General features: G+C 36.1%; 1 long non-coding RNA gene across 1 annotated transcript in view; it reads right to left on the bottom strand.

Moving 5' to 3' along the window:
- Positions 1-8,334: 8,334 nt before the first annotated feature.
- LOC149748545 (uncharacterized) overlaps positions 8,335-16,871 on the bottom strand; it is a 127,386-nt gene continuing 118,849 nt past the window's right edge. The window contains exon 6 of the long non-coding RNA XR_016394093.1: positions 8,335-13,709. This is a non-coding gene — a long non-coding RNA (uncharacterized LOC149748545). The remainder of the gene's footprint in view (positions 13,710-16,871) is intronic.

A 16,871-nucleotide genomic window follows, 5' to 3' on the forward strand; every position in this document is an offset into this window, starting at 1 on the left:
AGTTTTTCTCAATACTTACTCTAAACAAATTTTGTATTATTCACTCAGATACATACAATGAGTTATGAGGATCAGCTGGCCAAAGACAGGCTTTTAGAGAATTCCATTCTGCTACTCTTCATAGGGTTGCCATATACCCAGAAGAAAAAATCTTCAGAATTTGAAATTTTATGGAACTGCCAACTTAGCTAATTTGTCTTTATTTTTCAAATTTTACTTTTATCACCCAGTTGAGAGAAGAGCAGCAGACTGCCTCTGCCTCTAGCTCAACTCCCCTGCTATAATCCAAACTGGATAACGGGGTAGAACCTTGGTTCTACCTTATTCTTAAAATTCTCCTGTATAGTCAGGAATTATCTACAGGGAAGCCAAAGTGTTTGCTTAAAGACTTGATTTCTTAGCATTTTGCCTAGACTCATTTTAACACTTGACTTATCAGATAATGAAGAGAATTTTTTGGAGCAAATTGTTTTAATTCTAAATGACAGGCAAATTAAGTACTTTAAAAACATTGATTTTATATTGACCAAATAGTTCAAAAATTAACATAAATAAAAGAGAAAAACATATTTTTTTTTCTACACAGGGAAGTCAGAGTTCCAGTCAAATAAGATTTAGATTGAGAGTGTTTTGCTCAGTAGAATATGACCTTGCATTTGATACTACTCACTGGGTAGAAAGTCACTTTGTTTTTTAAAGACCGTATGTTAGTGTTTTACCTTATTCTGCTGGTGTGGTTAAAATCAAAGTTAGAGATTATTATTCTGGGGGACCATTTCCTATTTTAAAGCATTAACAAATGGTGATATATGGTACTAAATAGCAAGCACAGAATGATATACATTGCACACTTGTATTTGGTTAATTGAGTCAAATGTAGTGGTCATTTGCCAAATGCTTGTGACCTTTCTTTATCTTCCCTTTCCTCTAAGCTGCTGTTTAAGTGGAGACTATCATTACCACTTTGGTGAAGTCTAAGTGTGATAGCATATGTAATGGACCTAGAATCCTAGCCTTGCACTTTCTTCACTTCATTTAGACAAATTTTAGGCTAACATGGGCTCTGAATGTGAACGTATTTTTGCATAATCCAATTAAAAATAAAAACATGAGAACTTTAAGAGATATTAACAATGGAGGTCAAAGAACATACAGTGAAGTGCAGTTAAGACATGATGACCTGCAATTGTAGTTACTCCTGCCCCTCCACAAGGAGAAAAAACAGTACTTAAAATTGCAATGGAGATTTATTCCATTTTGGCTAGATTAAAAATGTGCAGTCAGATGCTTTTTTCTCCAAGAGAAGAGGGTAAGGTAGGTCAGTTGAAGGTATCTGTTGTATCTTAAAATCTATTTGAAACGTTTGAGTGAATTATTGTCTAAATTGACAGGTGATTCCTATCCAAGCTAACAATATATTTCTGTTAGCATAGCCCAAGAGGGACTACATTAAAGAATATATGCTCTTCCTAGGCTCTGGCTGAGTACACAAGATGATATAATACATGAATTAGGAAACGAATACACTGGACTTATAACTAAATCCACATAATTCCATTGTGAGATGTCCTTACTTGCAATCCTTTGCAAAGCATGCTGTGCACAGTGTGGTAAGTGTGCTTGTAATGAACAGTCAGGGAGCTTCTTACATGGAGAAACGCACAGGCAATTGTTTAAAAGATCATCTCAATAAATACCCAAGGTGAAGTCAACATGATTTCCTTAAATTGTTTAAAAATGTATGTGCCTAAAACTATTCTGTCTACAAAATTTAGTGTATACACAAATCCAAAAATTCTTCATTAAATATTATATTTGTATACGCTAATACAAAGAAATAATAATATTAAAAATCAATGCAAAATATACTTGTGTTTTTTAGAGCACTTAAAGACCTCAAATTTGAAGATATATTCACATTTTAAAAGATATTTTTCTTTTTATAATTTTCAAAATAATGAGTACACTTATAAACTGAAATCAAGTTAATAGGTATAGAGGATTAATTTGAAAGAAATCAGTCATGCATGGAATATTTTATGATATGCAGAATGAGTATCTAATTTCTAAATGGCCTAAAAAATAAGCTCCTAAAATGGTTCTTAAACCATTAAAAAAATTAACCTGTCTAATAAATACAGTCACATTTCTGTTGTTTTTTTATTAATGCTTCATCTACATTTATGTCTATAAAATTTTTAACTTCAGTTGAAAATCTCTTCATGTAAAAAGTCCCAACTGTCCTTTGGAATGAATAACACTCAATTAATATTCCACTGATTTCACTGTTAATGGACGACCAAGTCACAGCCTGAGCAGAAGAGAAAGTTAAATATCAACTGCTTCCTCTTTCAGAGCAGTAGAACACTCATCCAAATTCCATTTTCTGTGTTCTATGGAGCAGTGTCTCCAAATCCCATAATACCACTTCTCCTCATTATGAAAACCTCTTCACAGTTTACATGCTAAGAACAGAAGACTAACCCATGACAAATGCCCAAAGCAGCTTTTCAAGTTAGCATATGAACTATGAATATACCTTAACCTCAAATTATGGATTATGTCAAAAACTATGAAGCATATTTATCTTACATACATTTCATTTGTTGGTTGTGGTTTCTAAATATTTTGACAGTTGATTATTTATTTATTTTATGTTTAAAGTAAGTTACGGAAGACTTTTATTCCCAGAATGCAGGAAGCACTATGCTTGAATTCGAAATCCTAAATTGAATACTCTGATAATATCTGACTTTGCCATTAGCTTATCCCCAGTATTATTATGGAAGGTGTTTTGGTCTCCACCTCTAAAGTAAATTAGTGATAAGATTCTCTATATCATGAGGATTTGTGTTGTTATTGTTGTTCCTTGTCTTTTTGTTTTAAATAATTGTTTTCTATATTTCTTTTGCTGCAGGAAAAGTGTTGGGTTTATTGGGTGGCCACATAACTTTATGATGTTAATTTTTCCATAAACATGCTTGAAAATAAAATTAGAATAAGTGTGTGACCTTATTTGTCAGTAAAAAGCACATTTAGAATTTATTTTCAAGGCAAGAAGGATGACTGTATATTTCTCTCACTGAATTCCATGATGTTGCTATTTCAAAACTTCCTTAAGGCCTTACTACCATGCCATATGCATAAAATGATACATGGGTGCATGTAGAAGAAAGCCTCTATCTTGCTGGAAAGGTATATTTCCATCCATTTCTGTCCTTCATTGGAATCAATTTTTATTTCCTTTATACTTACAAAATATTTCAACTTCTCCAATAAATATGGTACTGAAAGTAACTGAATTATATCCCTCTTTAATATAATTAAAAATTGTAATTGATCATTGAGGGTTTTAGCTCAGTAGCAAAATAAACAGCAAGTTCTGAGCCAAAATAATAAACTATATATAATCAACTCTGCTGATCTCTAGGGTTTTAGTTGTAAAATATCATCAGGCCAGACACTAAGCCTCAAAGCAAGGCCCTCTTTATGGCTTCAGCTGTGTCCCCTTATTCAAGTTACTTTCCGTAACTCCTGCCTATATAGAATCTGAAGGGAGAAGCTTGAGAGGACTGTCCTGTGTATAGGGAAAGGAAAGCTGTCTATGACTCAGAATCACATGGGGGGAAAAATTAGATGAAGGGAGAGTAAGAAAACAATAGCAAACCTACTCAGGACATAATAAAGGCAAGAAAGGAATGATGAGGCAGATAATTGAACATGGCAGACCATCAGTGGTTGTAGAGAACCAAGTATATTTGAGGAAAGTTCAACCCTGATGTTTAAATTCAGCTTTTGTGATCAAACGTTGTGCTTGCATGAATGTTTAAAGTCAGCCTTACTCAAGTGAATTTACCATGAGCTTCTAGGAATATGAAGGACAGCAGAGACTCAGTTTTGAAATAGGCATAAGTGGTTAATCTGGTAAAACTCAGAGAAATATGTTGACTCATTTTTTGAGTCATTATGTTTGGAAAATCACTGGGTTCTAGAAGTAAATGCATCCATTTCTGTTGCTAGTGGGATGCTAGAATACAGATTTTCAAAAATTATTTATTTAAAGCAAAAATGCTATTAATAGCAGTGAGTATGAAACTTGATTATGGCAGCTTAATTCCCCCCCGCCAGTATATGCATTAACTAATGCCAACTGATGTCAACACAAATTATGAGCATGCAAGAAAAACTAATTGTTCCACATTATTATACAGTTATTATTGATTACCATGCCCTTTGCAAATCAAGACAGAAATAGAAAGTATAATAATTCTTAAGGATGAATTTAACACTTACTAGAGGGGAGGAAGGATATTTCCAAATACTTTCTAATTACATATTAAAATCTCAGGATACATTTAAAGGGCTTCAACTGAGTATAAATAAAATCTGGCTAAATTTTAGAACATGATCTCTAATCAAATATATACTGATTTAAGAGGAGACTTCTCTTTTCAAGTTGAAAATTGTTTCTTGTTTCTATCAGAGTGGCATCTTCATCAGCTACAAATAAAGTCAAGATAAGATTTGAAATGGACGTGTCAACCACACACACACACACACACAATTATCAATACTAAGAATGTTTGCCCCTGGCTGTGCTGTAGAATTTTATTTCAAATGGTGGATGTTCAAACGCCACTTGAAAGGTGTTTGGGTCGGTGTCTTTGGAACTGGACTTACGTTACATTAAAGAAACACAGGAAGGCTGAGACGCTGAATTACACATTAAAATAAGAACAAAAGCAAAGTAATGTGAAAAGCGGTATAATAAAAGTCATATAATATGAAACTTTTATCTGTGTCCTGAGCCCCAGTTCTACCTTATCCTCTCAGTCTAAGCAGACCTCATAAACCTCAACCAGAATACAGTTTATCAACATTCCTCCTTTTCAAAAGATTATGTAAATAAAGCAGATAAGCTTCTTTCAAGCCAAATTAATAATAAGTACATTCAAAAGTAACTGCTTGGAAGATCAAAGGTCAAGACACTTGAATGTTCCATGTAGAGAATTACCATGATGTACTGCTAATACCATGAGTCTAAAAACAATCCAGGGGCTTGGAAAAACAAAACACATCAAAAATCTAGTCTTAGGCTTAATGCTTGTGTCCCTAAGACCAGCCCCAACATATATGAAAACCCAGAACTTTCCATCCCTTCTTTATCATATACTTTCCTTTCCCTTTTTCTTTTTGTTCTATTTCTTTATTCTTTTTATTGCTGTTTATTCCTCCTAACTTAGAGTTCTCGGGGTTTAAATGTGATCTGAAAGACTTCCACTGTGGGTTTAAACTCTTAAAATTACTGCAGTTGATCTAGAAATGACCAGTAAGGTCTAATTGGCTGGGTCTACATGTCATCAAATGGTATAATTTACTTGGAGATTTCTGGCACAAGCTCTTGTCTGAGTCTCATCGAGCCACTGCTAAGGAAGAGAATAGAAGTGTTTTTTGTGCTCTTGTGGTTGAGGTCCTGGAATTCAGATTTGGAACTTATATCCAAATGATTTCTTATTCTACTTTCCGCATGTTCAATGATGGCTAGTTCTTAGAGATGAGGAACACCTAGCCTTCTAATATCTGAAGAGAGGTGAGATGTTATTTGGGAACAGGCGAGAGTCTGTTTGGAAGTACCAAATGAATACTTTTATTATGGACAGAGAATTGATAATAATATAGGAACAGAATTTGAGACTTATTCTAGAAAAAAGTTATTAAACTAGGTCAAATGCTCCCTCCAAAATAAATAAATAGCACCAAAATATCACTCTCCATCTCCTTGTCTTGATTTATTTTTCTTAACACCTACTGTATCTTATATCTGTTACTCCATTTGTTAGCATCTATTCCTTCCTAGTAAAATGTGAGCTCCGTGAGAACAGACACAGTGCAGGGAGAGCACATGCCTTTAAAGTGACTTTTAGTCTGTGAACAAATTAGGAAAAGGAAGAACAGCTCAACAAACAGCAGCGATGTGCATCTGCTCAAGAAAGGGGCAGCTGGAGAAAATATCAAGAGCAGCTTTCCAAGGTAAACCCTCTATTTTGGGGTTTGTATTGGTTCCCTATTGCTGCTGTAACAAAGTACCACAAACCACTTTCCCAGCCAAACTTCAATCAATGATAAAAATGTTGGTCTTTGGGAACATTGAAGACTTGTAAAAAATATGGAACGTTCTTTTCTTGACCATTTATATAGTCCCAAAATTCTTCTTAAAATTCCAGATAATCTATCCATTATCTTTAAATACCACACATTTGGTAAATGTAAATTACCACATGTTCATATACGAGAATCTTATACATTTGAAAATAAATATACAGAACCCTGCATATTTGAAAATAAATGAAGGAGAATATTCAAGAGAATTCCTGAGCAGCAAAGTCAAACTTGATCTTGATTCCACTTTATTTTCAATCAGAAATAGGAGACAGCACCACACAGAATACAACAGGAATTGTCATTACCAATAAATATCTAGCCCACCATCCAGGAATATCATTTCTTGTAACTGAGCTTTAATAAGAGAGAAGGAACTGAAAAATTGAAGCTTCACATCCTGGGCAAGTACGTGGACTTCAGATGTTTAAGTTTCTGATGAAGAAAGCAAGCCATATGTTTTTAAGACTAACTTTTAAGAGAAAGTAGTCACACTACCATAAAAAAAGCAAATTATTCTGAAGAGGTAGTAATGCACACTTGCTGGAAATAGAGCAAGATTTCAGGACGTGGATGTCACTGGACTTTAGGAATTTTTTCCCCATTTCTTTCTCCAGTGTTCTGATACTTTAGCATGAAGTGCACATAGCAGTTCATGGTTTTTAATGAGTTGGAGAATTACACTGAAATTCAGTACTGTGATAATAACCTCCAAATTAATATTTTCCTTCGGATAAATTGCAATGGAAAAAAATCTAATCTTATTGCCCATAAAGTGACATAATAAAACCAGAATGCCAACTATAGCGTGGAAAACTCTCCCAGCAAATGTTACAGAGACCATCCACTTTCCGAGTGTTTGCTCTTCGTGTTTAGCTATTAAAATAAGGGTTTAATTTAAAATGCATGAATAAGTTTCTTACTAGATTGCAGAGAAGCAAAGGAAGTAAATATTTTTTTCTCTCATTTAGAGAGCTAGCTGATATTCTATCCTTTTCTCTCTTTCATGCAATTACAACTTTAGTAGGTGACGTGGGGGTGTGAAGGTGGCAGGTAGGGCAGAGGAGGAGGGTGTTGAGCGTACCTGCTCAGTAACTATGCCTCTGTCCTAATCACCTCTGTGGTTTCCCTGACGTTTCTGCTCCTATGTGACTTTTGCTTAGGCTGGGATTTATAACTCTGTCATTCAGGAAGAGGTGTTTGAGAAGAGCCATTAAACAACCATCAAAGCATTAAACAGCTACACACGCAAAAACCGACCACAAGTACTGCCACGAGCTGGTTGCAGAGAATCCCTAAGCCTTGCAGGAGGTGTGATGGTACTTACAGAAGGAGCCTTGGGAGCTGGGAGTTGACAACAATGTCCAAAGGACTAGAGGCGAAAGAACACACAGCTTGAGTGTGTGAGACAAATGCTGCTTTCTTGCTGCATTCACCAGCTCCCACGTGTAATATTTCTAACACATTAACAGAGCATTAGAGTTCGTGGCATGCTTAGTGACAGGAATAGAACCATGAAATTGGTAATGTCTTGCCAGTTTTAAAATGTAGATGAATAACTTCTTGTCAAAGCTATGAAGTCTTTCTTATCCTATAAAAAGAATCCCTGTATAACTAATGAGACCCCTGGGCCATCATACCTGCTCTGTTCAATTTCTTACACTAGTTTGGCTGTTCAACTACCTGTAGTACTTGGACTATGGAGATACGTATTTTCAGAATTGATTAACACTGTAACAAATTCAACATACAAGTGCTCACATCTGAGTTGCCTCCTGGATATGACGGGCAAATTTGATGTTACCATTTTTAAGCTATTCCTGGTATTTCTACGTCAATTATCAGACTTCCCTGACTCTTCTTTATACAGAAAACATATAAATTAGCTTATGTCACACATTGTGGAGGGAGAGTCTCGGGATGGCAAGGTGTCAGAGAGCTGCCATTTTGACTGATTGTACTCCTGGCAACTTATTGTGATAATAGATTGCTTTCTATTATCTCACTGCATTTGGCTGTGATGATATTTAACTACAGAAGATTAAAGACATGTCATGATGCCAGGGAACTTTATGAATGGGCTAGTGCATTTTTGTCACACTTAAAATTAGCAAGCCAGAGCAGAAATAAACAATTCTGGGAAACTTCAGAGTCACTCCACTAAAGAATGCACAATTTTTGTCTCTCAGCATTTCCTTTAATTGTTGAGCCAATAAATGTTTACCGTTTACTCTTTATGTGCTAGCACTGGGCTAGGCCCATGTAGAACACTTCACCAGAAACATGATCCCATCCTTAAAGATCTGCTATTCAAGTTTCTATAAGGCAACATAAAAACAATACAAGATAATACATACTAGTTCTAATTTGCTTGCTACAAAAAATAAATGTTATTTACAGAAAAGAGAAGCAGATCAATAGAAATAAAATTATATAGAACAATTTGATAGTCAACCAGTGGATGAATAGAATTTTGTTAAGACAAAGGAGAAAAGAAGGCAACTTAGATAGGGAGATCAATGCATGGAGGAAGAATGTGGTTATGCACGGAACAGGTGAGGCCAGTTCTTAAGCTTAAAGGTTACCATGTTCTAGGCATTGTTCCATCTGTTTTACATGCCTTTTCTTGTTTAATCCTCTCAGTAAGGTAGACATCATCATCCCCATTTCACAGAGTTGGAAACAAAAACTTAGGTTCTACGAAGTCACATAGCTTGGAAGCAGAATAAATTGGACTCAGACCCAGCTTGGGCAGGGCCAGGTGGCATGTGGCCTGAGATGAGCACAGGGCACATGGCGGGCACATGCAGGCTCAGTCTGGGTTGGTGGCCTTGGGAACCCGGAGATGGACCCAGATCACAGATGCTGTTCTCGAGGAGAAAATGTTCAGGGTTATCTGGATATGGAGAGAGGCAAGGGGATTGTCCAAGACTCTATGGCATGGTTTCGACCTGGAAGTGGAGTGCTGACTCTGAGACTCGCTCAGAAAGAGAGGGGGGCGTCTCTTCTCTTAGATCCTATGTTCTTCAGAGTTTTCAAGGAACTTCAAGAGCAGGATTCTTTGCCGCTTAGAGTCCAATAATCAGTTATCCTCACCTTTGGGAACAAAAAAGGCTGAGGTTGTTGGTCCCTAGACTGCTCACCTAGTTCTTCCACCAAAGTAACTAGGTCAGGAGGTGGGGAGAAAGGCCATACCTGAGCCTAGAGGGATTTCAAAAGAAAAGGAAAGGAGGTTAGGAAAGACTGTGCTGGAGCCCAGGGAGCAGTTTTGTCTAGATACCCTAAATTCAGTGAAGAATTGGAGCAATTCGATAATTCAATCTCCAAATCTCACTTTTGCCTTGGTTTTTCAATATGTGTTTTTTTGTTTGTTTGTTTGTTATGCGGGCCTCTCACTGTTGTGGCCTCTCCCATTGCGGAGCACAGGCTCCGGACACGCAGGCTCAGCGGCCATGGCTCACGGGCCCAGCCGCTCCGCGGCATGTGGGATCTTCCCTGACCGGGGCACGAACCCGTGTCCCCTGCATCGGCAGGCGGACTCTCAACCACCGCGTCACTAGGGAAGCCCAATATGTATGTTTTTTAAACTAAAATCTACTGAGGACCTACTATGGTAAGTGGCTAAAGGGATACAAATATAAATCAGACATAGATCCTACCCTCCAAGCGTTCATTGAGAATTATAAGACCACAAACTCATAATTAACCTTTCAGCCAAGGTGAACGTGATTGAAAGCCCAAGTTAGGGGCAAAGTGCTTCAGAGTTCAGTAGAAGAAGACTTACTTCAGGAAGAAGGGGCAAGGGTAGGCGGAAAGCTAAGCATAAGAAATATTTTGGAGGTGGTATTTGAAATGTATGTGATAGGCTTTGGGCAGAAGAAATGGTAGAAGACAGAAAACCAGTTTTTGGCCAAAGCAATAGCGTGAGTTAAAAGACTGAAAAGTGGGAAAGTGTGACATACGAGTAAGAAACGGTCCTTGAGTTTGCCTAGAGAGCACTGGGGACATGAACGTTTCAGAAAATATCAGGATAGTTGATTCCGTTTTGTGCTCTATTCAGCATAGCTGTCGTTTCATTCAAAGCAGCTGACGCTGGCGCCACCAGCAATGTTATCAGGGTCAGCTTGCCCTGACCCAAATGTCACTCACTGTTTCTGCCAGTGAGGTGGAATGAGACCCCCTCTCTTTGTAAATTCTGCAGCCAGATGTGGTCTGGAAAAATGCAGGCACTCCATCAGCTAAAAATCCATGAACCATATATCGCTATGGCTGGAGTACAGATAGGTCCTGGAAATAGCGTTAATAAAATGAGAGCCTCTGTTTTCCCACTACCCCTTCCATCTTTCATGTCCCTTCACGAACTCAGTCCCTTCTTACCTGTGGGGAAAATTTAGCCTCCTTGTTAGGAAAAAAATCTTATTTGCTTTGAACTGATAGCAAGTTTCTGGAGGTGATGGAAGGAATTGAAGTCCCAACACCTATATTGCCTGGCAGAACCTCTACAAGGATCTGTTTACTCATTGTTGAGCCACAGACAGAAAAATCCACCACAGAAACACTGCTGTTCCTTAGTGAATCGGGTAGCTATAGGCATTTGAACCATGCTGGAATGAGTTTGTCTTCTCTAAATCCATGTTCGGCTCAAAGTGAGGAACAGGAACTAATTGTATGAACTATTGCCTCCCAGCATTTACTTCTTCATAAATAGATTCTGTGGGGTTTAATAAATAAGCTATTTCTATTTTGGGTTCAAACGCACATGTGAAATATCCGATGTGGAAAATAATGAATGATTAAAAATATGGTTTTATTAATAAAGATATTAACAGAGGAAGTCAACAGACATCATACAGGGATTGAGTCTATCAGAGATGATATAAAGAACTTACTCAGAAATATTATTTGTCAGTATCACACTTACCGTACGTTAAACATAGACAAGTTTCTAATATAATCTTTAGTCTCTTTCATTGCAGCTAGTTAAAACGGATCAGCTCCCTTTTCGTTTCTTCTTTAATTTCACTGCGGTAACATGCTTGAGTGAACACAGACATGGTTCATTTAACCAATTTGGCACTATGCCTTAGGTTTATTAAACAAACAAAGATTTGATGGGCTGTCTCTAAACTCTAGCCCCTCAGGTAATTCCTGCAGCTGTAGTATTGCTCCTAAGGTGACTTTTCACTCTGCTGGTGCTGGGACTCAGGATACTGTGAAAGGAGAATCCATACACTTTGGGACCAATGTTTATTCCTTAGATTTCTCTCCTCTTTTTAACCTGGATATTGTCTTTTCTCTACCTAACTACTTCACAACGCTGCATTTTATTGAATAGAATTATAAGCTGTTTTTTCTCAGAGTGTTGCATATACTTCCTTAGAGCCTTAGAACATGATTGGGTATTAAATATTTTGCAGAGTTAGGAAATGAATGAATTATTGTATAGTTCTTCCCAATGAACAAAGTCTTCCTCATTCACTGATTAGCTGGATTTTTTTTCCTTGAGTTCCTGTCCAGAGTAGAGTATAACTAACTATCTATGAGCTCTCAGATTGGGAACTTAGTTTTATGTATAAGGTGGAATTTTTTGGGTCGAAAAGATGTATATTTCAATTTTGTTTCTTCCCAACTCCAATCTAGCAAATGATACCCCAATTTTTATTATACGTATGTTACATTAAAAGAAAAATTGCTTTTTAATATATTTTTCTGTCATGTATAACACCTAGGGAATAAATTGCAGCAATATATGCTAACAGAGTAAAACTATTTCAAGGCAAGTGTCTTTAGAGGTTGCATACAGACCAAATACAATAGGAGATATAGTCCAGAGGAATAAAAGACATGTGAACTTAAGGTTGCTTGTCCTTTGCTAGGAGGTGTGTCCAATTCTGCATTAGCTTGGCACCTACTGCAATGTAGATGGATCATAAGGTTTGATCATTACTATGAACATTTTTTACAACCCAAACTTATAACCCATGAATACCACCTCATATCTCAGCTAACAGTCCTTTCCCCTTTGGGGAGTGTTACCAAGGTGACACATACTACAGAGGATGTACTACTAAAAAGACAAGAATTGCAATAGGAATATTTCATGGGCAACCAGGTTATAAGCAGTGTCCATAATCAGTAATTTGAAATAAATCTACATAAACCTTGACTCAGGACAAAACCTTGTTAGAAAGCTGTTTGTTTGTTTTTTTTCCAAAAGAAACCAGGATAAATTGCAGTATAATTGAAGTTACCTTTACTCGTGTATGATTTTTGAACAACAACAAAAAAACTCTAGATGTACTTTCATACAGCTTTCATGATGTCTCACTGATACTGCATAACAATTATGAAGGCAAAAACAAACCAACACATAACTGAACGTACCAAAAACTTAAATGTTCTTAGTTATGGATAGATACCAATGAATTCTATAACCAATAACTTGTTAAATAATTCCTTTAATTTTCTGATATCATTGATGATTTATATTGGCCAAAGGTGCAGATTTAACCAAAATAATAATACATTTAATTTGTCATATGTTAACTCCTTTGATCTTTACATTGGCCTGTGGAATTTGATAGGGTTGGTTTTCCTAATGAGGGAACTGACACACAGGAAGATGAAACAATCTCTTAAAGATCACAGCAGCCATTTTCAATGGCTCTGCGGCACATTTGGGAAATGGATCCTGTCCATAGGAATAAATCCTTTGAAATGCAGAACTCTCTGGAGTGCTAACTGCATGATGAGTGAATGCTGTGAGATGATGGTAAAAGTCATCCCTTAAGAGCTTTGTGATCAGATTCATACATTTGCACCCTAGATTTCTCTGACCCAACTTTGTTTACTGAATCCTGAAATTAACCTTCTTAGTGTTTTTTTTTTCCTGCTTCCATGAGTTCACCTTCTCCCTACCTCTATAGATATGGATTTTCCCTTCATATACCTCTTTAATATGGTTATTAGATATAACTGCTCACAGTTCCAGAGTTGAGATGGAGATAGAGCCAAGCGTACTGTTTGGAGGTCTGCATTCTCTCAGTTTACTTCTCATATGGCTGCCTGAGATGGGATTCCGCCTTGCCATCTCTCTGAACAGACCTTTCAGCTGCTGTCAGTTTTATTTAAAGAACCCACAATGAGTGATGCCTGACTATGTGGTGCTGTTTTATGTGCAGAAAATCCTAGGGTGCACAAGGAACATATAGCCCTGATGCCTTGTTTATCTCCTTTTGGCCTCACAGAGTTGGTTTTCAGCTACAGGCTGCCTCTTTCTACCACTCCATCTCAATTTACTGAGGAACTGTGAGCTCAAGTAACTTATCCAAAGTCACACATGAGTGGCTTACCAGAATTCATACCCCAGAACTGTCATGGTTCCTAAATCCTTTATTATGAGCATTATACCATACCATCTTCCAGGTCTCAGTATTAACATCATGTAAATTTATTCTCCAGCATGATTCATTAAAATGAAAATGGACCATTTTCTCTGATTCTTCAAGCACTTCAGAAGAAGCGTTACATCCTGAATACAGATTTCATTTCTGAGAAGGAGACAAGAAAAGAAGTTAAACCTTTACTTGTATCAGAGGCTGGCTCAACTTAAAAGGGCTTTTATTCCAGTTTTTGGTTTAAAATATTTAAAGGAAAACCAAGCAGTATTAAGGTGAAGCATAGCTACAATTGGATGTTTTAGCAGTAGGTAAAGCAAGGCAATTTAAAAGTGCCTGTAATTCAGTGGCAGAAAACTAATGAATCTCCTCCAGATTAAAAGTTAATGTAAAACTAAATAAAAAAATCAACTTGTGCTAGACACCCACTCATACATTTTAAAATAGTTTCTGTCATCATAAACTACATAGCATTGATTCCCTTTTTTGGTGGGATCTCAATTTCTGTTTAAATAGAGAATTAAAATGACAATAAAGTAACCACTTATAAATATATCCCAGTACAAAATAATACCACAAGAATTAAAAACTCAACAAAAAAGTGTGTTTAAGATTACAGTCAAGAGGTAGAAAGGTGAAAATAAAAGTGGAGAAATTATAAATTGTGATTTTTCTTCTCTTTCAGTAAGAGTCCTACTCTGAATCCATTCTTTATATATATATCTATGTATATATAAAGAACATTCACTTTTCTTTCACATACAATTTCATTATTCTCAGCAAAAATCATTTATTAAGCACCATGTGCAAAGCATCAGATTTGACACTATTTGGGTAATATCATCTCCTCTCTCAAGGAAGTTATAATCTGATTGTAGAACAGAGGATACATTTAATAATACAAGCTTACATCATTGATGCAAGGAAGAGAATGCCAAATAAGTAGCACACACAGTAAATAAGATAAGAAATAAATAATGGTAGAGCAAAAAAAAAAAAACAATGAGCCCGATCAGAGTAGAGGCACAAGAGACAGTGAGGGACAGTGAAAAGAACTTGACTACAGGATTCCAATGGACCTGACTGCACATCCCATCTCTACCACTATTAGTTGTATGCCTTTAAGCAGGACTTTTAACTTCTCTGATTCCACATGTATGAGTAGGCATGATAATACCTAGCCCATAGAGTCATTTTGAGTATTAAATTAGAAAGTATACATAACTACCTACTCCAGGGTTTGTCTCTTAGTAGAAGCAAATCAGTGGTAACAATGGTTCTAGTGGTGGTAGTATTAAGAGCAATTTTGAAACTCCTGGGACCAGAGCCTGGCATAGAAAAGGCCCTGAATGAAATTTAGTTCCCTTTTCTAAGCCCTCCCTTTACCTACAATACTATCTAATTCTCTAATTGCTTGAGTTAGACCTGAATCAAAATAGATCATAGAAGTTCAGAAATGGAGACAGACATTTCAGATGTGGATAAAGAATGAACAAAGTCAGGAAGTTGAAAATACAATTAGGGCATTCAAGAAAAAATATACTGGATTTTTTTATTTTTTTGCAGTTTTTGCATATGGCTTTTGAAAGCTGGTGCGCTATCTAAACACTACATGTGGTAACGACTACGTAGAGGATTTTTTTCCTACTGCTTTTTGATTTTGAAACAACATTTCTGTTAAAGCTCTCTAAAAATCCTGCTAGGGTAGACACGTTCCAAAATGCAGGAAACAACTGATAAAATACAATGTTCTGTCCAGCATTTTGATATCTTTTACTGTCTTCTATTTTTATTTCATTTAAAACATATTTTAAGGTTAAAAATAAACCATTACGCAAAGTGATAAAAAGCGTTTTTCAGGGATAACAGTTTGGGAAAATGCACCAAAATAAATACCAGATGGAGTAATGATGACCCAGATCTGACTATTGAGGAAGGTCATTTGTCTATAGAAACCCAGTTAACATGCAAAGTAGTTTTAATAAAAACTCATTCTTGAGTAATGATAATTAGCAAACATACATATAGGAGAAAGTTTATCCTCACACATGGTACAAGGAACACAAATGCAATAACTTTATGATAAAAAATGTTAAAAAGTGATAAAATGTTAGCAAAGTTTCAGTAATGTTACTAAATTAATTTGTTTTTAGTAGCATTGGAATTTGGATGATTGTTTTAGAAAATCATAGGCGGAAGATGACAGAGAGGGTCATATTTAGCGTGCTAACTCTGACTTTCTGTTTAACTATAGTGGCTGCTGGGAGCACTGTGCTCTAAGAATTCTAAACCACATGGGGTCTTAGCAGGAAAGAGCACTAGACTTGAATCGAAACATCTGCCATGGGTAAGGGCACAGCAGTAAGAAGTAAAGATAAAAGATTTTCAAATTCTTTGATTAAAAAGACTCCACTCCTAAGCACATGTTTCAACACAAGAAAGAAATGATGTATTTATGAAGTTATTCATCACAGAATTAACATTATGTAATGGCCAAAAAAAAAAAAGGGCAACTTCAAAAGCAAGTAAAACGGGTTAATAAATTATGATGTCTCATCATTGATTTTTAATGTATTAAAAAGTATAGTTTTAAAGATCACATAGAAGACTTTAATACTTTCTCCATATAATATGCCCATAACTAGGACTCTTCTGCCACTGAAATCAGTTTTGTATCATCTCCCTCCCGCATGGCATTTTTCGTTATAGTTATGATGCCCTGATTCTTTTGAAAGGAAAGCCTGATATTTTATCACAGTTAATTGTGTAGAAATTAAGTTTCAGGTATATGAATTTAACAAATTGTCACGTCATCAGGCTGATTGTTTAATCTTTCTTAAATTAGAATTAATATGACTAGAAAGAAATGACTTCCATCTTATGCCTCTTTATAGCGAAATTTGCTTATTAAACAAAACCTCAAACTACTTAAGAGCGAAACGTATTTTCATGCTTTGCATTTCTTGGCTCAGCATTAAAGCAGACAACGATTTTTGCAAAGAAATTTTTCAGAACAAGCTTCAAGACTAAATTACAAAATATACTGAATTTCCTACAGCTTTGTGGTAAACCAATAAGCTGTGTACCAAGGTGCTGCTAGAAAAACAAAGAGCATCACTTTACCCTTCCAGTTATTTAAATATGTTTTGGATAAGCCCTAGTATTGAGCTGAAAATACCTATCACAAGAAATTCTTCTTTTCATTCTTCACTGTGTGTCATAACAAAAAATTCTGCTCTAACAACATTCCTAATTTTAAAAACTAGTATATTCAGGTAGCACAAATAAAATTACAAAAGGTAGGGTGTTTTAAGA

Source organism: Delphinapterus leucas, chromosome 8 (assembly GCF_059928025.1).
Source record: "Delphinapterus leucas isolate spDelLeu-1000000601 "Yukka" chromosome 8, BTC_Dleu_Yukka2, whole genome shotgun sequence".
NCBI classification, from domain to species: domain Eukaryota; kingdom Metazoa; phylum Chordata; class Mammalia; order Artiodactyla; family Monodontidae; genus Delphinapterus; species Delphinapterus leucas.